At 42.1% G+C, this 23,086-nt stretch overlaps 1 long non-coding RNA gene across 1 annotated transcript; it reads right to left on the bottom strand.

Moving 5' to 3' along the window:
- Positions 1–56: 56 nt before the first annotated feature.
- On the bottom strand, positions 57–9,707 carry LOC116989445. Its single transcript, XR_004416247.1, has 3 exons — positions 9,607–9,707; positions 3,214–3,285; positions 57–124 (listed from the first exon to the last, which is right to left on the bottom strand). It is a non-coding gene; the product is annotated as an uncharacterized LOC116989445 (long non-coding RNA).
- Between the last annotated feature and the right edge of the window lie 13,379 nt (positions 9,708–23,086).

Here is a 23,086-nt window from a genome sequence, read left to right as displayed (position 1 = left end):
TGCTGGGCCTCAAGCCCGCGCCGTGCACGTGCACCCCGGGCTGGCTGGCGGCGCGCGCTCCCGCTCCTTTCACGCCTCTCCCGGGCCCTCACCAACGTGACAGCAAACTAGTTTATCAAATCTGCTATTAAAAAAAAGCACATCAGCATTATTAATGTCGTTAAAGCAGAATTTAAATAAATGCAGACAACTCCTTATATAGAAACATAGAAATTAGGTGCAGGAGTAGGCCATTCGGCCCTTCGAGCCTGCACCGCCATTCAATATGATCATGGCTGATCATCCAACTCAGTATCCTGTACCTGCCTTCTCTCCATACCCTCTGATCCCCTTAGCCACAAGGGCCACGTCTAACTTAAATATAGCCAATGAACTGGCCTCGACTACCCTCTGTGGCAGAGAGTTCCAGAGATTCACCACTCTCTGTGTGAAAAAAGTTATTCTCATCTCGGTTTTAAAGGATTTCCCCCTTATCCTTAAGTTGTGACCCCTTGTCCTGGACTTCCCCAACATCGGGAGCAATCTTCCTGCATCTAGCCTGTCCAACCCCTTAAGAATTTTGTAAGTTTCTATAAGATCCCCTCTCAATCTCCTAAATTCTAGAGAGTATAAACCAAGTCTATCCAGTCTTTCTTCATAAGACAGTCCTGACATCCCAGGAATCAGTCTGGTGAACCTTCTCTGCACTCCCTCTATGGCAATAATGTCCTTCCTCAGATTTGGAGACCAAAACTGTACGCAATACTCCAGGTGTGGTCTCACCAAGACCCTGTACAACTGCAGTAGAACCTCCCTGCTCCTATACTCAAATCCTTTTGCTATGAAAGCTAACATACCATTCGCTTTATTCACTGCCTGCTGCACCTGCATGCCCACTTTCAATGACTGGTGTACCATGACACCCAGGTCTCGCTGCATCTCCCCTTTTCCTAGTCGGCCACCATTTAGATAATAGTCTGCTTTCCTGTTTTTGCCACCAAAATGGATAACCTCACATTTATCCACATTATACTGCATCTGCCAAACATTTGCCCAATCACCCAGCCTATCCAAGTCACCTTGCAGTCTCCTAGCATCCTCCTCACAGCTAACACTGCCTCCCAGCTTAGTGTCATCCGCAAACTTGGAGATATTGCCTTCAATTCCCTCATCCAGATCATTAATATATATTGTAAATAGCTGGGGTCCCAGCATTGAGCCTTGCGGTAACCCACTAGTCACTGCCTGCCATTGTGAAAAGGACCCGTTTACTCCTACTCTTTGCTTCCTGTTTGCCAGCCAGTTCTCTATCCACATCAATACTGAACCCCCAATGCCGTGTGCTTTAAGTTTGTATACTAATCTCTTATGTGGGACCTTGTCGAAAGCCTTCTGGAAGTCCAGATACACCACATCCACTGGTTCTCCCCTATCCACGCTACTAGTTACATCCTCGAAAAATTCTATAAGATTCGTCAGACATGATTTACCTTTTGTAAATCCATGCTGACTTTGTCCAATGATTTCACCACTTTCCAAATGTGCTGCTATCCCATCTTTAATAACTGACTCTAGCAGTTTCCCCACTACCGATGTTAGACTAACTGGTCTGTAATTCCCCGTTTTCTCTCTCCCTCCCTTCTTAAAAAGTGGGGTTACGTTTGCTACCCGCCAATCCTCAGGAACTACTCCAGAATCTAAAGAGTTTTGAAAGATTATTACTAATGCATCCACTATTTCTGGAGCTACTTCCTTAAGTACTCTGGGATGCAGCCTATCTGGCCCTGGGGATTTATCGGCCTTTAATCCATTCAATTTACCCAACACCACTTCCCGGCTAACCTGGTTCTCACTCAATTCCTCCAACTCCTTTGACCCGCGGTCCCCTGCTATTTCCGGCAGATTATTTATGTCTTCCTTAGTGAAGACGGAACCAAAGTAGTTATTAAATTGGTCCGCCATATCCTTGTTCCCCATGATCAACTCACCTGTTTCTGACTGCAAGGGACCTACATTTGTTTTAACTAATCTCTTTCTTTTCACATATCTATAAAAACTTTTGCAGTCAGTTTTTATGTTCCCTGCCAGTTTTCTTTCATAATCTATTTTTCCTTTCCTAATTAAGCCCTTTGTCCTCCTCTGCTGGTCTCTGAATTTCTCCCAGTCCTCCGGTATGCTGCTTTTTCTGGCTAATTTGTACGCATCATCCTTCGCTTTGATACTATCCCTGATTTCCCTTGTTATCCACGGATGCACTACCTTCCCTGATTTATTCTTTTGCCAAACTGGGATGAACAATTTTTGTAGTTTATCCATGCAGTCTTTAAATGTCTTCCATTGCATATCCACCATCAACCCTTTTAGAATTAATTGCCAGTCAATCTTGGCCAATTCACGTCTCATACCCTCAAAGTTACCAAAGTTAGGTGGTGCAACTCAAAATACTGGAAGTGCTTAATATTAATATTATAATATTGGAGATACAAGGAACTGCAGATGCTGGTTTATAAATAAAAACGCAAAGTACTGGAATAACTCAGCGGATCCGGGGCATCTGGGGGAGAACGTGGATAGTAGACGTTACTGGTCAGGACCCCTTTTCACACAGGATATCAATCTATTTTATATGAGCTGGAATCAATGGTATTTGATTGGCTAAGAGGAGACTGCGGTCTTCCGTGCTTCTTTACCTAATCTACATTTCGTTATGACAACTACTGTTATGCAAACATTTCGAGTAACTTGCATTGCAATGCAGCCGCCCGGGCCGTGAGATCTCGTAATGGTGGAGTTTCACAGGTATCAGATGTGGGCTGCTGGGTGCCCTTCCGCGGAAGCGTTTTTTTTTACACTGTTCATTACCATATAGTTTCGAATTAGATATTGGTCTTATTGTCTCCTTAATGCGATAACATGAAATAACTAGCAGATCAATAATGCTGCCGAACTCTTTCTTCCATCAACACCGGTTTCAGGACCGTAAATCCACTTTTCTTTCTTCCCCATTCTGTCCGGTTTTGGGTTTCTCTTATTTCTCCCCTTCTCTCACATACGATAACATCTTTTCTTTTTGCTGCCTGACCCGATAAGTGACTCCAGCGTTTTGTGTTTTTGTTGAAGATTCCAGCATCTTCAGTTCCTTGTGTCACAATTTCCTTATTTTTATTTCACATCCCCTTCTACACCATCACCCCGCCTCTCTCTCCAATTTATTTCCTTCTCGTCTATGATTACCTCATTCGTTTCTCGATTCCTGTGCATTTTCCTGCGAAGTCACTAGATCACGTAACAGGTGCAAATTGAAGGCTTTAACGCAAGAAGAAATAATAAAAAAACAACTGTTAACTGCGATGGACAGTAACCTCAAACGCGCCAACTGATCCAAAGTTTCCCAAAGCACCAACGCACATTTAAGTAAAATATGCCAGGTTGCGTTAGGTTTAGAAGAATCAAATACAAACGTTCCAAAAAATTATATTAACCGCGATGAGTCCAACATTTAGCATCCCACCTCCGTGTCTAGACATTTTTCAAAGAAACTGAAAAAGTGAAACGAACACCCACCCACTTGCCATCTTTACGCAAAATTGTTTCGGCGACCAAACATGAGATCGCATTTCTAAGAACAAATTTAAAGATTTGAAAATCAATAATATTCACTGTTAAAGACCGGTATAAGCAGGAAGAATTTAATGCAGACGGTTCATTCTCAGTTTACCCACGTTATCTAGTTTCGAATTTTTTACGCTTTGTGCTCGTGTTGAAATGACCGAAATGAGAATCAGTGACGGGTCATGAACAGTCGCGGGTGTCAGTAAGATAGTGTGAAGACAATACTCTCTACGTCTATATCTCTCGTTTCCCTTTCCCGTGACTCTGGTCTGAAGAAGGGTCTCGACCCGAAAGATCACCCATTCTTTCCCTCCAGAGATGCCCAGTCCCGCTGAGTACACAACTCCAGCATTTTGTGTCTACACAACAATGAATCCTTGATTGTACCTAAAGTTATTTCCCTTGCTTCTAAGAAATCTTGTTTCTCCATGATGAAAACCCACACTCACAATACCTTTTCTCTACAAACTAAGCTCTGGGGCATGTCACTGTGCATAACACATAACGGAAGAGGATTATATTAACTCTGCACTTAACCAGAAGAGAACACAATTCTGCCCACCACCAGATGTAAATTAAAGATGGTTAATAGATTATCCAATGTTGTCTTACAGTTTTGAAACAGTTTTGAACTGAGATTAAAAAGACATAAAATATTTTTCTTGTAAAAGGAAACCAATTTTGAAAAGTTTGTCATGGCATATCTGTCAATTTAATCTGTCAATCGTTTAATCACTTAACTTGAAACGTCTCAGTTGAATTTTAGTCATAGTAATATTTCCTTAGGGGATTATATGCAGATCAGGGAAGATGGGCTTGTGTATCTAGAATTGAAATATCCGTAAACTTCAGGAATTATTAAAATTGTAAAGTTTGTAATGGCAATTTTTATATAGTGTAGCAATATCAGAGAATGGTTATGTAATCGTATCCAAAGCTGAACAACTACTGCTTATGTCTACATAGTGAACGCAGATGTGGAATTGTTTTTTACTGAGAAGAATAACCAGGTCATGTACAACCTTTAGAAAACATCAAGTATTAAAATGATTTGGTATTATTCCTTCATTTTGCCTGTTTCAATCAAACAACAACCAAAACAACAGATTTTGTTCCAGTCTTTGACAGATGGCTCCAACCCTGAAATATATGTTATCAAATAACTGGAGTAACTCAAGCAGGTCAGGCAGCATACATGGAGGGACTGGATAGTTCGAGATTTGGATGGAACCCTTCTTCGAATTGCTAGCCCTGCTGAGGTACTCTAGTTCTAGCTCTTTGTGTTTTGCTCAAGAATCCAGCATCTGCATTCTGTAATGTATCCTCTTTATCAAATGACTATTCAATTTCATCTCAAATTGTGAATCCCTTTTTTAGGCTGTCCTGCATATTGTGTGCAACAAATATTGGCATTTCAGCTCAGTTACATTAGGGCAATGACAGTTTTGGGCACCATTGTTTTAGAAATTCAATGGCATTATGACTCCATAAATTGCGAGTAATTGCATTCTTGCTTAAATAAATGCATTATTAAATGCAATTATGGTAGGTCTACAACATAATGTATTTTTATAATTGCATTCTATAGACCTAGAGGGAACCAAGGATGTGCAGATTATATTCTTTCATTATCCAGCCTCTATTTTCTCTGTGTTTCATTGAATTCTCTGCTGTAAACAATATAATGCAATTTAAGAATATAGATCATGGAAAAGTACAGCATAGGAACAGGTCCATTGACCCACAATATCCATGCCAAACATAATACCAAAATGGATTTGAATAGATCGGGTAGATGCACAGAGTCTCTTGCCCAGAGTAGGTGAAGGGGAAAAGATTTAATTTGAATCTGAGAGGTAACTTTTTCACACAAAGGGTGGTGGATGTATGAAACATACTGCCAGAGGAGGTAGTTGAGGCAGGTACTATCCCAACATTTAAGAAATATTTGTACAGATGCATGAATGGGACGGGTTTGGAGGGATATGGACCAAACACGAGCAGGTGGGACGAGTGTAGCTGGGATATGTTGGCCAGTGTGGGCAAGTAGGGCCAAAGGGTCTGTTTCCACATAGTATCACTCTATGACTTTATAAGCTAATCTCACATGTACATGATCCATATCCTCTCATTCCCTGCATATCCATGTACCTATTGAAACACCTCCTAAATACCACAATATTTGCCTCCATTACCACCCCTGGCAGCACGTTCCAGTCATCCATGTAAAAAACTGCCACCACACAACTTCTTTAAACTTTGCCCCTCTTACTTAAAGCTACGCTCTCTAGTCTTTGACATTTCCGTCTTGGGAAAATGGTTCTGATTGTCCACCTCTCAGAATTTTATACACTTCTATTGGGTCTCCCCTCAACTGTTAGCATTCTTGGGAAAACAATCCAAATTTGGGTATGAAATATTGATTCAGAATTTAGATAAGGCAATAGGGTCACTTTCAGGAACTAAACAAGTACAGTAAAATAGCATTTTTTTCCTGAAATAGTTCTGAGCAATTTAATACAAGCTAGTTTTATATATGAAGATGTTGAACTTCAATATGAAGACTATTATTATCAAACATCTAAATTCATACAGATCTTTTATTTTAGTAAGTAACTGTTGCCTTGTACACCCCATTTCTCTTAGAGAATGATGTGAACTCAGCAGAGGTGCACATTTCAGATTATAGTACAGGGAAAATTATAAGCAATCTCATACATTTTAATAGTAATCCTTAATCATTAATTTACAGTTTATTTACAATATATTTACAATAAGACCCAGAAACAACCACAAATACTTTTAGATAGGAAATGTTTCTGTGATATTAAATTCTAATTATATTGTTTTAATAATTTAATAATTGTTTATCTTTAACTTGCTAATTATTATACATTATTTAAAATATATTTGTGAAACATTGTAATTGTGGCCAGGGTTTATATCAAATAATAAGCTGTCACACAGTGACCCAGAGGCAAGTTCGTATGTACAGTTTAAGTCAAGTAATGAAATAAAAGAAACGTTATATTCTTCATTCCATCTTAATAAATTCTGACATATAACACAACGTCACTGTAATTCAAAGCATTGGTCAAAATGGTTGTTACACTTTTCCATAGACTAGGATTTTATCACATTTAACATAGTTCATTGCATATTCATTCTTTCTTTCTTGATATTACTACTTTTCACCACATGCAACAATATAAACCTATTAATGAGACTTGTCAATATTAGCCGATAAACATAAATAGTACTGTGACTTACCATAAATGTAGAATAATTTGATGATATAATAACTTGCGACGTTAGGGGTCAGAAGAGTACAAGTACAATTGCATTATATATCTGGCTATTTGTATACATTTTCATACTTTTAAGACAGTGTCATTCTTTCAAAGGTGGATATTACATATGCCCAAAACAACAATTCCAGCCTTTGCCCCAAAGGCACGCTGGTAGGCGGGCCGACTTCCTACGCTGGCAAAATTTACATGCAACTTTCACAAGTCTATAACGTACAGTAGCGGAAAATCTAGCCCACGAGTCTCTTATTTTCCACGAAACCTAATCTGCAAAATACGCAATAATTCTTCCATTGTAAGAATCCCTGATGATTCATTATCCGCAAAGTCGCATTGTTAAAATAGTTGTTCGGCAATTAAACCCGAATTAAAAGTGCATTTTTCCCTCAAAATGTTCCTGTTATCTTTTACTAAATACAAATGAAAATTGTGCTCCATCGTTTGGGAGGATGTGACATTGTGATATATAGTATTTAGTCACAATCAAATGAGATCAAATTGAATAGGTTGTCCTAAAGTAGATTGTATGTAGTTGCCTCTGGATTTCATGTTGTCAGGCCATTTTAGAAACAAAACACAAAGTGCTGGAGGAATTCAGTAGGTCGGGTAGCATCTGTGAAGGGAATGGATGGACGACATTTCAGAATACCCGAAACGTCTCCTGTCTATTCCCTCCACAGATGCTGCGTGGCCCGCTGAGTTCCTCCAGCACTTTGTATTTTGCTCAGGATTCCAGCATCTGCAGTTCCTTGCGTCTCGATCTTTGAAACAAGACGGTACTTAAATGAACGCCGAGCATCCCATACAGATCATCCAAGGCCCAGGGCTGCTGCTTGATTTCTGAGCTACTTAAGGAAGTGTTGATCACACCGCCCAGTACCAGGGATTTTTCCCCCTGATGGTTATTCAGTAATATCTGGTGGAAATATCAGGCGTCTATCTAGCAATTACAGTGGCGATTTAATAAGAGGGGTGGGGAAAGGGTGATTGCTTGTTGGCAGGTTGGGTAGAACGTATGGGGTTCAGCACAGTCCAGAGTCATTCACGGTCCATTGGTTTGTCAAAACTGTCCATGTCCAATCTGGCGAAGATTAGGGAGTCATTCATGGTCCATTGGTTTGTCAAAACTGTCCATTATTAGGCTTGGCAAAGATTGAGGAATAGTTGGTGTATATTTGCAAATTGATTTCAGAGGAGAAGGTTTGGAGAAACTAAAGCATTAAAATAATGAAAAACTGTTGGAGGAACTCAACAGGTCAGGCAGCATTTCTGGGTTCGGACTCTGAAGAAGGGTCGCATTAAAGAGCATTTAAAGAAAACCATGATATAGTTTCGACAGAATGGAGTTTAAATTGGTGCTGTGATTGAATTAATCCTTCTGGTTCCAACCAGATTTAAAAAATCCAATTACGTTAGGGCTTATCTGAAATGTGTATATTGTGGTAGCGAAAAGTCGTGCAAGAGGTTTCTGTTTCACTAGAAGTACCTTCTTTCTGCGATTACAGCCTAGCCCCGCTGGCAATTCATCGGCTTCAAGCCAATATGAAATAAAGTTTGTTTGTAGGCGGTTTTGAACAGTTGCCTCAAGAAAAGAAAATGCTCACCATAGCAAGCTTTTAACAGCAGTGCCTATTTTTCAATACCTGCAACTGTACAGATCAATAAACATATTTAAGCGCAATGCGTGGGGATTATAGTGAGCGTAGGGCCAGCGAGCTCCGGGACCATGCAACATGGGTTTAATTATTTTAACAACGTATGTTGCACCTCTCGGCAATTTACAGCCGGACTGGGTTTCAAGATCTGCTTTTCGGAATGACGTCAAAAAAGTAGCCCTGTCTTTGTAGTGCGAACAGACTTCCAGGAAGTCGATCAAACTCAGCACAACATCAAGGAAGGTCGAATGGTGATTTCCCTCGCGGGTGGAAAGCGGTTTACATTTTGATGCCTTCTTTAAGTAATTGGTTAGATCAATATTTGACACATGATGTTTCAACACTTTCACGGTAGAAAGAGCGCCAAGATAATCAGTCGATTCCATCCTCATCCTCATCCTCCTCCTCCCACCCACCACACCTAAACCCATCTCAATCGCATTACCTTTTATTCCTCTCCAGTTCAAAGCAACGATGGATTCCAGTGCTATCGTTTGAGGACTGAAGTGACTTACAAACTCTTTCGACGTTGTCACAAATGTGTTTAAAAACAAATCATACACAGTGGGTGACAACATACTGAGCGAAACACAAGGTGCAGGATGAACACAACAGGTCAGGCAGCATCTGTGGGGGGAATGGACAGACGAGGTTTCGGGTCGGGGCGTCTGAAGAAGGAGCCCGACCCGAAACGTCGTCGGTCCGTTCCCTCCACAGATGCTGGGTTAAAAGAAGGGTCTCGACCCAAAACGTCACCCATTCCTTCTCTCCACAGATGCTGCCTGGCCCGCTGAGTTCCACCAGCACTTTGTTTTTTTGCTCAGGGTTTCAGCATCTGCAGTCCCTTGTGTCTCCATGACAAACTCACATTCAGTGCTGCATACAGAATGTTTGCTAATGTAGCATATTTTGTTTACACAGCATTGTGTAAGGACTGACTTTGTTGTCTGTAATGAGACGTGTTGAAAATTACCAACATATATAATGTAGGGTTTTCACTGTATCTGACAATAATAACCTAAAACCAATACAAATAAACAAAATCCAAATACCTACTTGAAAGTTTCTCACCTAGGACGCATTTTCCGAATATAACCGCGGTGGAACATTTGTTTCGCCCCCTGTCCCGAGAACAGTGCGGAGTGCGGCCAACACCGACGTGTTTGTGAGTCAAAATGCCTTTATGCACAAGAAGCGTGTAACAAGGAACAAGCGCGCTGTCTTTACGCAACAGCATATGACAACGCACTTTATCATAACCGGTCGGGGGTAACCGGTCGGGGGAGCACTAATATCATTAATATTGGCCGCTAGTGGCAAGGTAAATTTAGTTTTAATTTAGAATGCCTTGAAGAAATCGGCCTAACCATGTTATAAACTGAAAGAGCGAACCAAATCTGGAAAGAGGCGCTTCGGCCCTACTCCTCTATGCAGACCAAGATGCCCCATCTAAGCTACATCGTTTTACCCGCATTTGGCCCATATCCCTCTAAATCTCTGTAAAACCAGGTATTCATAACTGAAAAGTTAAAATATGTAAACACGATTAGGCCAATAGGTTCGCCTGCCAATCAATATTAGAATAATCAGAAATATTGGTCTAAAGAAGGGTCCAGACCTGAAACGTTGCCTGTCCGTGTCCCTCCACAGATCCTGCCTGACCCGCTGAGTTCCTCCAGCTCTTTGTGTTTTGCTCAAGATTCCAACATCTGCAGTTCCTGGTGTCTCCAAATATTGGATCAACATTGCTTTAATAACCGGAAACATTAATTAAACTGAAGAATAATGCTGGAAATAATTTTATTTGATATATCATATTTCTCGAGGCAATCTAAAAACATCTCTGTCGATAGATTGAAGGAAAGTTGAATCGGGGAAAGAAAGGCAAGGAGCGACCTTGCAATGTGGAATTGATGGTGCCCAAACCCGACACCCGACTATGCCCTCGCTTGTTGCCTTACCACCGAGAGTTTCGAGTGGCGCTCCATATAGCGCCATCGACACATCTACTTGAATGAGAATATTGAAAGCTGTCACTGAATGGTTCAACGTGACATTTTAATTTTTGCTGGAAACCCCTTGATGGTCACCACTGGGAATGGATTTTACGCGCATTAATCCTGACACATAACTCAATGGTGGGTTAAATGGCTTTTGTATCAAAATTGCTCCAAGCCTAACTAGTCCACTGTATTGCACAAAACACAAAGTGTTGGAGTAACTCAGCGACCAGGCAGCATCTGCAAAACATAAGTGGTGGTGTAAAATCCTCCAGTCTATCCATGTACTCCACAGATGCTGCCTGACCCGCTGATTTACTCCAGCACTTGTATGTTTTGTTCAAGATCCCAGCATCTGCAGTTCATTGTCTGCCCATTGTTTTGCCACAATTCCTTTCAAACAGAGAATTTAAAAAAAAGATTTGATACATTGATTAATTTTGTTCTTCAGAATGTCTTTATTAGCCCACTGATGAAATGGAAGATCTTAATGGTTTAAGATCTTAAAACTAAAGGTGTAGGTGCAGATTCTACAGTGGGGGTAGGTAAGTTGAGTGAAAAGCCCACTCTCTCACACGCTTCAGACTAGGAATGATTCACGGCCATTGCTAGATGTCCCAATCCAAAACAGCACCTATCTCATTCCTCCACAGATGCTGCCTGACCCACTGAGTTCCACCGGCACTTTGTGTTTTGTTCAAGATTCCAGCATCTGCAGTTTCTTTGGTCTCCAATTGCTAGACGTTGCTGGATTGGAATCTCTATCCCATCTCAAGAGAATGCAAACAGCTAAATCATCAAATATCATCGTCAAAGACACACACCACCTTGGCCTCACTCTTATCCCATTGCTACTATTTGGATGAAGGTGCCCAATCATCAGGCTCTAGAAGCATTCATCATAACCCTAATAACAACCCTACCTCAGCACTGATCAAGAATAGACTTTGTTTTTGGTTTGCACTCTTATGGTCTGGTTACCTAGTTTTACTAATTTTTTTGCATGTGATTATTGTATATTAACATAGAAACATAGAAAATAGGTGCAGGAGTAGGCCATTTGTCCCTTCGAGTCAGCACCGCCATTCAATATGATCATGGCAGATCATCCAAAATCAGCACTCCATTCTGGCTTGTTCCCCCATACCCCTTGATTCCCTTAGCCCTAAGAGCTAAACCTAACTCTCTCTTGAAAACATCCAGTGAATTGGCCTCCACTGCCTTCTGTGGCAGAGAATTGCACAGATTCACAACTCTCTGGGTGACAAGGTTTTTCCTCATCTCAGTCCTAAATGGCCTACTACTTATTCTTAAACCGTGACCCCTGGTTCTGGACTCCCCCAAAATCAGGAACATTTTTCCTGCATCTACCCTGTCCAATCCTTTAAGAATTTTATATGTTTCTATAAGATCCCCTCTCATCCTTCTAAATTCCAGCGAATACAAGCCCAGTCGACCCATTCTTTCATCATATGTCAGTCCCGCCATCCCGGGAATTAACCTGGTGAATTTACGCTGCACTCCCCCAATAATGTCCTTCCTCAAATGAGGAGACCAAAATTGCACACAATACTCCAGGTGCGGTCTCACCAGGGCCCTGTACAACTGCAGTAGAACCTCCTTGATCCTAAATTCAAATCCTCTCGCAATGAAGGCCAACATGCCATTAGCTTTCTACACTGCCTGCTGTACCTGCATGCTTACTTTCAGTGACTGATGTACAAGCACACCCATGTCTCATTGCACCTCCTAATCTCCTAATCTGACCATTCAGATAATAATCTGCCTTTTTGCTCTTGCCACCAAAGTGGATAACCTCACATTTATCCACATTATACCGCATCTGCCATGCTTCTGCCCACTCACCCAACCTATCCAAATCACCCTGCAGTCTCATAGCATCCTCCTTGCAGCTCACACTGCCACCCAGCTTTGTGTCATCCACAAACTTAGAGATGTTACATTTAATTCCCTCATCTAAATCGTTAATATATATTGTAAACAACTGGGGTCCCAGCACCGAGCCTTGCGGCACCCCACTAGTCACTGCCTGCCATTCTGAAAAGGACGCGTTAGTTCCTACTCTTTGCTTTCTGTCTGCCAACCAGTTCTCTATCCAAGTCAATACCCTACCCCCATTAACATGTGATCTAATTATGCACAATAATCTCTTGAGTGGGACCTTGTCAAATACTTTTTGAAAGTCCAGATACACCACATCCACTGACTCTCCCTTATCCATTCTACATCCTCCAGAAATTCTAAAAGATTAGTCAAACATGATTTCCCATTCATAAATCCATGCTGACTTTGACCGATCCCATCATTGCTTTCTAAATGTGCTGCTATAACATCTTTAATAATCAACTCCAGCATCTTCCGCACTACCGATATAAAGCTAATTGGTCTATAATTCCCCGTTTTCTCTCTCCCTCCTTTCTTAAAAGGTGGAGTTACATTGGCTGCCCTCGAGTCCACAGGAACTGATCCAGTCTATAGAACATTGGAAAATGATTACCAATGCATCCACTATTTCTAGGGCCACCTCCATCTCTGGGATGCAGACCATCAGGCCCTGGGGATTTATCTGCCTTCAGTCCCAACAGTTTACCCAACATCATTTCATGACTAATGTGAATTTCCAACAGTTCCTCCCTCACACTAGATTCTCATACATTCAAAGTCTCCTTTATTCATGTTCAGGACACTAGTCTCTGAATTAACCATGTCACTCTCCATCCTAATGCAGAATTCCACCATATTATGGTCAGTGTTGCCCAAGGGGCTTTGCACAACAAGATCGCTAACTAATCCTTCCTCATTACACAATACCCAGTCTAGGATGTGTTCAAGAAGGAACTGCAGATGCTGGAAAATCGAAGGTACACAAAAATGCTGGAGAAACTCAGCGGGTGCAGCAGCATCTATGGAGCAAAGGAAATAGGTAGGATGGCCTGCCCTCTAGTCGGTTCCTCCACATATTAGTTTAAAAACCCATCCCGTATACATTCCAGGAAATCCTCCTCCTCAGCACTGTTACCAATTTGGTTGGCCCATTCTATATGTAGATTAAAGTCACCCATAATAATCGCTGTACCTTTGCGACATGCATCCCTAATTCCTGCTTGATGCTATCCCCAACCTCTCTGCTGCTGTTTGGTGGTCTGTATATAACTCCAACAAGCGTTTTCTGTCCTTGGCTATTTCGCAGTTCTACCCATACTGATTCTACAGCATCCAAGCTAATGACTCTCCTTGCTATTGCATTAATCTCCTCTTTAATCAGCAATTCCACACCTCCTCTTCCTGTCTATCCTTCCTGAATATCGAATACCCCTGCATGTTTAGCTCCCAGCCTTGGTCACCCTGGATCCATGTCTCTGTTATTCCAACTATATCATATCCCTTAACTACTAACTGAGCTTTCAATTAATCCACCTTATTTCGAATGCTCCTCGCATTAAGGCACAAAGTTTTCAGATTAGTTTTTCTTATCTCCCTTCTACCTTTTACTTCTGTCCTCCTTTTATGGCCCTCTGTCTCCTTGCAAGGGGTCCCATCTCCCTGCCCTGTTAGGTTAAACGTGACCTTTCCTACACTCCCTTTCCCATTAGCTGCATGGATACGCGTCCACATTGTTGACTCCACCACCCCACTTTTTAGTTTAAACCCATCCGCGTAGCACTATCAAACCTGCCTGTCAGAATGTTGGTCCCCTTCTAATTAAGGTGCAAACCGTCCATTTTGTACAGGTCACCTCTGCCCCAGAAGAGATTCCAGTGATCTGGAAATCTAAATCCGTGCCCCCTGCACCAACTCCTCAGCCACACATTCAGATCCCCTATCTCCCTGTTCCTACCCTCACTAGCACGAGGTACTGGAAGCAACCCAGAGATAACCACCTTAGAAGTCCTGCTTTTCAGCCTCCTGTCTAGTTCTCTATATTCACTTTACAGAACCTCCTTCGTCTTCTTACCCACGTCATTTGTGCCAACATGCACAACTACTTCCGGCTGCTCATCTTCCCTCTTGAGGATTTTCTGTCTCTTGTCTCCATGCCAAATAACTTTTGCCACTATTTTCCCCCAGGTTTGATTCTCAAGACATCTTAATATACAGTGCCCTCCATAATGTTTGGGACAAAGACCCATCATTTATTTATTTGCCTCTGTACTCCACAATTTGAGATTTGTAATTTAAAAAAAATGCAGGTGGTTAAAGTGCACATTGTCAGATTTTATTAAAGGGTATTTTTATACATTTTGGTTTCACCATGTAGAAATTACAGCTGTGTTTATACATAGTCCCCCCCCCCCCCCACCTCTATTTCAGGGCACCATAATGTTTGGGACATATGGCTTCACAGGCATTTGTAATTGCTCAGGTATGCTTAAATGCCTCCTTAATGCAGGTACAAGAGAGCTCTCAGCACCTAGTCTTTCCTCCAGTTTTTCCATCACCTTTGGAAACTGTTATTGCTGTTTATCAACATGAGGACCAAAGTTGTGCCAATGAAAGTCAAAGAAGCCATTATGAGACTGAGAAACAAGAATAAAACTGTTAGAGACATCAAACAAATCTTTGGCTTACCAACATCAACTGTTTGGAACATCATTAAGAAGAAAGAGAGCACTGGTGAGCTCACTAATCGCAAAGGAACTGGCAGGCCAGGGAAGACCTCCACAGCTGATGACAGAAGTATTATCTCTATAATAAAGAAAAACCCCGAAACATCTGTCCAACAGATCAGAAACACTCTTCAGGAGTCAGGTGTGGATTTGTCAATGACCACTGTCCACAGAAGACTTCATGAACAGAAATACAGAGGCTACACTGCAAGATGCAAACCACTGGTTAGCCGCAAAAATAGGATGGCCGGGTTACAGTTTGCCAAGAAGTACTTAACAGAGCAACCACAGTTCATGAAAAAGGTCTTGTGAACAGATAAGATGAAGATTAACATATCAGAATGATGGCAAGAGTAAAGTATGGAGGAGAGAAGGAACTGCCCAAGATCGAAAGCATACCACCTCATCTGTGAAACACGGTGGTGGGGGTGTTATGGCCTGGGCATGTATGGCTGCTGAAGGTACTGGCTCACTTATCTTCATTGATGTACAACTGCTGGTGGTAGTAGCATAATGAATTCTGAAGTCTATAGACACATCCTATCTGTTCAGGTTCAGACAAATGCCTCAAAACTCATTGGCCGGTGGTTCATTCTACAGCAAGACAATGACCCCAAACATACTGCGATAGCAACAAAGGAGTTTTTCAAATCTAAAAACATGGTAAATTCTTGAGTGGCCAAGTCAATCACCCGATCTGAACCCAATTGAGCATGCCTTTTATATGCTGAAGAGAAAACTGGGGATTAGCCCCCAAAACAAGCAAAAGCTGCAATACAGGCCTGGCAGAGCATCACCAGAGAAGACACCCAGCAACTGGTGATGTCCATGAATCACAGACTTCAAGCAGTCATTGCATGCAAAGGATATGCAACAAAATACTAAACATGACTACATTAATTTACATGACATTGCTGTGTATCAAACATTATGGTGCCCTGAAATGGGGGGACTATGTATAAATACTGCTGTAATTTCTACATGGTGAAACTAAAATGTATAAAAATACCCTTTAATAAAATTTGACAATGTGCACTTTAACCACATGTGATTTTTTCCATTACAAATCTCAAATTGTGGAGTACAGAGGTAAATAAATAAATCGTGGGTCTTTGTCCCAAACATTATGGAGGGCACTGCATTCATTGATTCAAATGAGGACTGTCTGAAGAAGGGACAATGCATGGGACTGAAGCAACTGAAGTAGATGCGGATCATCCAGTGAGGTAGACTTGTTTTTGCATGGGTTTTCTCTGAGTAATAAATCATAGAAAATGTGTTAAATACTCACTTCCTAATTTTTATATTTCATTGAAGTGTTATCCTGACCATAAACAAATATAGATTTCCATTATCTCAAGATCAAGCAGTGTCAAAGGTTCAGAGCTTGCTACTCAGTTTGTTTGTTTAAGATTAGCTCTACTAGGGCTTACTGGTTGGAGATGTATTTGGAGTGGTGTCTAATTTCTACAGGTGTATGATAGAGAGCATATTTACTTGTTGCATCACAACCTGATTCAGCAACTAGAGTGCCCAGCAACGAAGGAGATCACAAATAGTGTTGAACACAGCCCAGTTCATCATGGGTGATGAGTGAAAATGTGAATGAGTGATCGATGGAGGGTGTGGACTCAGTGGGCCATAGGACCTATTTCCACGCTGTACCTTTCAATTAGTTAAATTCAGCCAGAAATGCTAAAGAAACTGCTCAAAGATTTAGAATTATTCAAATGTTTATAATCATCTTTTGGCTGAGTTACCATCATCATATCTCCCAGATTAAAATCTGAGCCCCCTTGAATAACTCGTGTTAACAAAGGTGTTAGGTACACATGTGCTTTTATGTACAATGCAAACCTGTGGTTCAGCAAACTGATCACGTCGAGTGCATCCTGTTGTTACTTTAGATGCTACTATTGATAAGAGGCTGAGTCTATTCAAAACTGTGAAAAGTAATACTTTGGTGCAAATTTTGACAAACACAACTATATATATATATAGTTACATATACAGTCTGAAGAAGGGTTTCGGCCCGAAACGTCGCCTATTTCCTTCGCTCCATAGATGCTGCTGCACCCGCTGAGTTTCCCCAGCAATTTTGTGTACCTTCGATATTCCAGCATCTGCAGTTCCCTTTTGAACACTATATATATATATATATATACTTGCTATAACCGAGTTCAGCACATATTACGAATGATATAGTTTTTGGTGTTTAAAAAATGAAACAAGTAGCAGAGACTACTCCAGTTAAAAATATCATTATTTGATGTATAAATATATTTATTTTATGAGCCTTGACATGATGTGTAGGGGGTGAATCTTCTGCCATGGGTGAAATATGTTGCCATATACTCTTATTTTTAACTCAACCGCAATCTGTTTTTCCATAATTGTACCATCATATTTTTTCACTTTCAGCAATATAATCCTGATAATTCAGCAGTTTATCACTCATATTTATTGTTATATTTATCATCACTGTATAGATATTGTTTAAGATACCATGGTGATAACTGATACAACTGATGTCCATAATGTGATGCAGAAGAAATGGTCAGTAGAATGTCAAGCAATTGATAAGAATATTTATTGAAATTCAGTTCCGCCAACAGCCCAGACTAGCAGAGCAGTAGCTCTACTCAACAGCCAAAAGTCTGTAACCTCCTTTTGCTCTGGTATTTTATTTTATTCTTCACATGTTTAAATTATAATGCTTTATTTTTAATTGTCTACTGTATATCATGTTGTCACTTGCGAGCAAAGCACCAAGGCAAATTCCTTGTATGTATACATACTTGGCTAATAAAATGTATTAAATTCAATACAAAATGCTGGGGATTCTCAACAGATCAGTCAACCATTGTGGAGAAAGGTACTCAATGCTTCGGGTTATTGGAATGGTGCAAGATTGATGTGAGAGTGTTCTTTAACATTTTAGTAGACTTACTTTCTCTCTATTGCACTAAAAGGTTGAAGGGAGACAGAATTTATCACCCAGGCCTCATCATCTTCAAACAATTTTTACGAGAATATTGCCATTTACAAGGATGTTGCCAGGAGCTTGAGCTATAGGGAGAGATTAACCAAGCTAGGACTTTATTCCTTGGAGTCCAGGAGGCTGACGGATGATCTTATAGGGCAGTACAAAATCATGAGTGTGTTAGATAGGGTTAATGCACAGGCTTTTACGCAGGATAGGGGAATCAAGAACCAGAGGTCATGGGTTTAACATGAGAGGAGAAATATTTAATAGGAATCTAAAAGGGGACTTTTCTCTCAAGAGGTGGAGGGTATGTGCAATGAGCTGCCAGAGGATGTAGTTGAGGCAGGTACTCATACAGAATTTAAAATATACTGGATTGTTACATGGATAGGAGAGGTTTAGAGGCATATGGGCCAAACGTTGGCAAATGGGTCCAGCTTAGACGGGACTTCTCGGTTGACATGGACCAGTTGGGTTCCCTGGTGTATGACTCTATTACTGACTCTGTTTTCAAAAGTTTAATTCTTCCCAGATGAAAGACATTAGAATCCGCATTTAGCTTCTGGGCGTCGCGTTTGCTATTGTAATTCATCGCTAAACCCGGCTCTCTTGGCAACGGGAGATTGACTGTGGAAGTCCCCAGCAAGCGGCAGTCTTCTCCTTAACGCCGGGTGAAGTGGGAGGTGAGGCGCGGTACCTTCCCGAAGGCAGTTCGATGCGAGCTCGTTTTAGGAGCCGGGAGATGCTTCTGAGAATCGATGCAAGTTCCAGTCGAGATGGCCCGGGGAGTGGTTGGTTCAAACAGCGTAGCCTCTGATGGTCTGTTTCTCCATTCCCGTGCGTTTGAAGCGGAGTTTGTGAGGAAGGCTGGCGTGTGATCCCGAGTCCTGCAGGTCGGTCGAGGTGTACCAGGGGGTCTTGGGCAGCAGGCGGAGACCCTGCGGGCCGGACAGGGCTGGGTACACCTTACTCCCAACATCATCCTGCCCCCCTTTGGAGGAGGCACTCTCAACTCTAAGGTCGGATAACCTGAAGGCGTTGGCCAGACCCAGCGAGTCTTTCCTGGTCGATTCAGACTTGGCATGAGCCCAGCATCCACCGGGCGGGGAAGCGCCACTTATCGAGTTTGGGTCACATTGACAGCTCAGTGTCCCAAAAACAGGCAGGAAATTAGACAGAACTTTTCTCAGCCACACCTGTGAATGTGGAGAAACTTGAACGATGCCTAACTGGTACTGGAGGGTCAACAGCTCGGTTTTTAAGTGTTTGTTTTCCTCCGATAACGCGAAGATTGACCTCTCCATTTCCATGCTCCGTATGCGCTGCTTCTCCCGGGACTTCTTGGCCGCGTCGTTATTTTTTCCCCTCTTGTTCCAGTAACTGACGTCCTTTTTCTCCTGGGGCACGAACTCTCTCTTGCGCCGTGGAACCATGTCCCGTAGTCCGACACCCTGCCCGCTGGGTTCCTCGTCCCCGGCCGGAGCGGTGGGAGCGACCGCGGTGAAAAGCAGAGACACGGGCGAGTCAATGGCACTGGTGTTACAGGCAGCGCCCATCAAGCCGATGTTGGTCTTTAAATAAGGGCATTTCCCCTCTCGGCGAGGTTTCAGAGCAGCTTGAGAAGACAACATATTGCTTTTGGTGATTTGAGGTATTAAATAAAATGACAAACCGTTCTGAAACTCGCTTGCCTTTAGCGCTTTGTGGAAACAAGACAGTATACGGGGCAAGCTACATCCAATGCTAGACGTTCAATGCTTGACCTACTGAGTTCCCCAGTACCTTTGTGTTTTGTTTAAACTTCTATGATGAAGTCTGCAAAGTAAAACAATTACAGTTCTGTTCCCTAAAACAAGGAAAAGTGATATTAAAAGGCATAATGTCAGGTCATACATAAAAAAAATAGCTAAAGAATAATGCAGTGAAAGATAACTAATCTATTTTCAAAAGCACAACACACGGATCTCAGGACGAAATAATTCAAAAACAAATAAGCCCTGAGACAAATAACTATCTCAAACATATTTAGCTTTATGTTTATTATTGTCACGTGTACCAAGGTACAGAGAAAATCTTTAGAAGTAGAAACAAGGAACTGCAGAAGTTGATTTACACAAAAGGTCAGTTGTACAGAGCCCTAGTGAGACCACACTTGGAGTATTGTGTGCAGTTCTGGTCCACTAATTTGAGGAAGGACATTCTTGCTATTGAGGGAGTGCAGCGTAGGTTTACAAGGTTAATTCCCGGGATGGCGGGACTGTCATTTGCTGAGAGAATGGAGCAGCTGGGCTTGTACACTCTGGAGTTTAGAAGGATGAGAGGGGATCTCATTGAAACATATAAGATTGTTAAGGGCTTGGAAACACTAGAGGCAGGAAACATGTTCCCGATGTTGGGGGAGTCCAGAACCAGGGGCCATAGTTTAAGAATAAGGAGTAAGCCATTTAGAACGGAGACGAGGAAACACTTTTTCTCACAGAGAGTGGTGAGTCTGTGGAATTCTCTGCCTCAGGTGAAGGCAGGTTCTCTGGATGCGTACAAGATAGAGCTAGATAGAGGTCTTAAAAATAGCGGAGTCAGGGTATATGGGGAGAAGGCAGGAACGGGGTACTGATTTGGGATCATCAGCCATACTCACATTGAATGGCGGTGCTGGCTTGAAGGGCCGAATGGCCTACTCCTGCACCTATTATCTATTGTCATAAAATGCTGGAGTAACTCAGCGGGTCATCCCGAGTGAACATGGATGGGTGACGTTTCGGGTGCAGACCCTTCTTCAGACTGCGTTGCTTTGCATGCTATCCAATCAGATCAGATAATAGTACACATCAATACAAACAAGCCGAACTCAAGTACAATCGGTAGAACAAAGGGGAAGATACAGATTACAGAATATAGTTCTCCGCATTGCAGCGCATCAGTTCCATGGACAAAGTCGAATGTCCACAATGGGGTGGGGGGGGGGGGGGGGGGGGGGGGGGGGGGGGGGTGGACATGCTATCTTCTGAAGAAGGGTCCCGACCCGAAACGTCATCTGTCCATTCCCTCCCCTGACCCGCTGAGTTACTCCAGCACTTTGTGTTTTGCTCAATGTTCCAGCATTTACAGTTCATTTGTCACCACGGATGTCTAACTTGGTTTACACAAGATTATTGTACAGTTTTGTGGGAGGGGGGATAATCGCTGTTGAAACCTTTGATTCGATCACTGAATCGTTGAAAATGTCGAAATACAGGGTATAAATAAAACTACTCGACTCTTCGCTGGTTTATTGTCATATTTATTAAAGCGCCTCATTGCAGAATTAGCTGCCATTAGCTGGAGAAACTCAGCGGGCCATGCAGCATCTCCGGAGAACGTGAATAGGTCACGTTTCGGGTCGGGACCTATCGGGGGGGGGGGGGGGGGGGGGGAGAGAGAAAGCTGGAAGAGAGGTGCGGCCGGAACAACGCCTGACAAGTGATAGGTGGACACAGTTAAGGGATTGGGGGTTGAAGAAAGAGGAGGGGCAGTAATGTGTTACAGTTATTCTGTCTAGTTTTGTGGTGTGGGATATTCAGTGGATGTCCCTGAGTGGATACTGCATTGGATATTGGGCCAATTACTTCCAGTGTTAGTGTAGGGTGAAATGTTGGTGTACAGTTCCTTTAGGTAGCCCATTACAGAACAGTGGACATATTATTTCAAAACGGCACATTGGTATAATATTTGTTTCGATTGAGCATCTTGGTCAGCATAGACCAGTTGTGCCGAAGGGCCATTTTCCGTGCTGTGTACCATTGCATACTAATATGTGAATTGATTAATTATGCGGTATATTCATGAATATTAATCGGTTTTAATCATCATTGGTCAATTATTCGATATTGTATTACCGGAAACTGATACGTGAACTCACTTGGCGGAGGGTTACCTGACATTGGATGTGTTTACCCTTGGAATAGTGGAAACTATCGGATGGGACTTTGCAGGGTGTTTGATCAATGTCTGAGTGGTAAACTGAACGCATTAACACCATATATTCATTGTGAAGGTTTATCTTAACTAATTACCTTTGACAGTTTCATTGTAAGATATCGGGTGTGAGTTTTAGCTTAGTTTAGAGATACAGAATGGAAACGGGCCCATCCGCCCACCGAGTCCACGCCAATCGATCACCCACCCGTACATTAGTACTATGATATCCCACTTTCTCATCCACTCTCTGCACACTCGGGGTAATTCACAGAGCCCAATCAACCTACAAACCCGCATTGTGTTGGGTATTGGGATGAAACCGGAGCACGCGGTCACGGGGAGAACGTGCAAACTCCACACAGAGGTCAGGATCGAACCCAGGTGTCTGACGCGGAGACTATCCCTTGTATTTAGCTCATTAGCCTTAAATGAAATCTTGTGGATAGCGCAGAGTATTCCGTAAAAATTTGTTTATATTATGAGAAAATTCTCGGTAAATTAACGATTTATAACTGGCTAGAAAATATCACAGTGCATATTATTCACGGTTTTGCCACACCAGGTCGAAGTAGGTTTAAATCAAGGACGCGAAGTGCTGGGGTAAATCAGCAGGTCAGGCAGCATCGCTGGCGAGCATGGGTAGATGATGTTTCGGGTCTGAAGAAAGGTCTCGACCAGAAACATCACCTGTCCATGTTCTGACCAGAGACGCTGCCTGACCCGCTGAGTTACTATAGCACGTTGTGTCCTTTTGTGTAAACCAGAATCTGCAGTTCATTATATCAAGGTTTAAATAAATGGCAAACAAGACAAAGCAACAACAATTAATTCGCGAATACGCTGAACACAATGTTGTCAGGTCTTGTGCTATCAGTCTGAAGATCTAAATGACAAGAGACAACCACACGAGTGCATTTAAAAAAGCGCACGCGCCTCTGAATAGTTTTGAGAAAAGCCGAAC

Source organism: Amblyraja radiata, chromosome 29 (assembly GCF_010909765.2).
Source record: "Amblyraja radiata isolate CabotCenter1 chromosome 29, sAmbRad1.1.pri, whole genome shotgun sequence".
NCBI lineage: Eukaryota > Metazoa > Chordata > Chondrichthyes > Rajiformes > Rajidae > Amblyraja > Amblyraja radiata.
The sequence above is the reverse complement of the archived record's forward strand: the minus strand, read 5'-3'. Positions and strand labels throughout refer to the sequence as shown.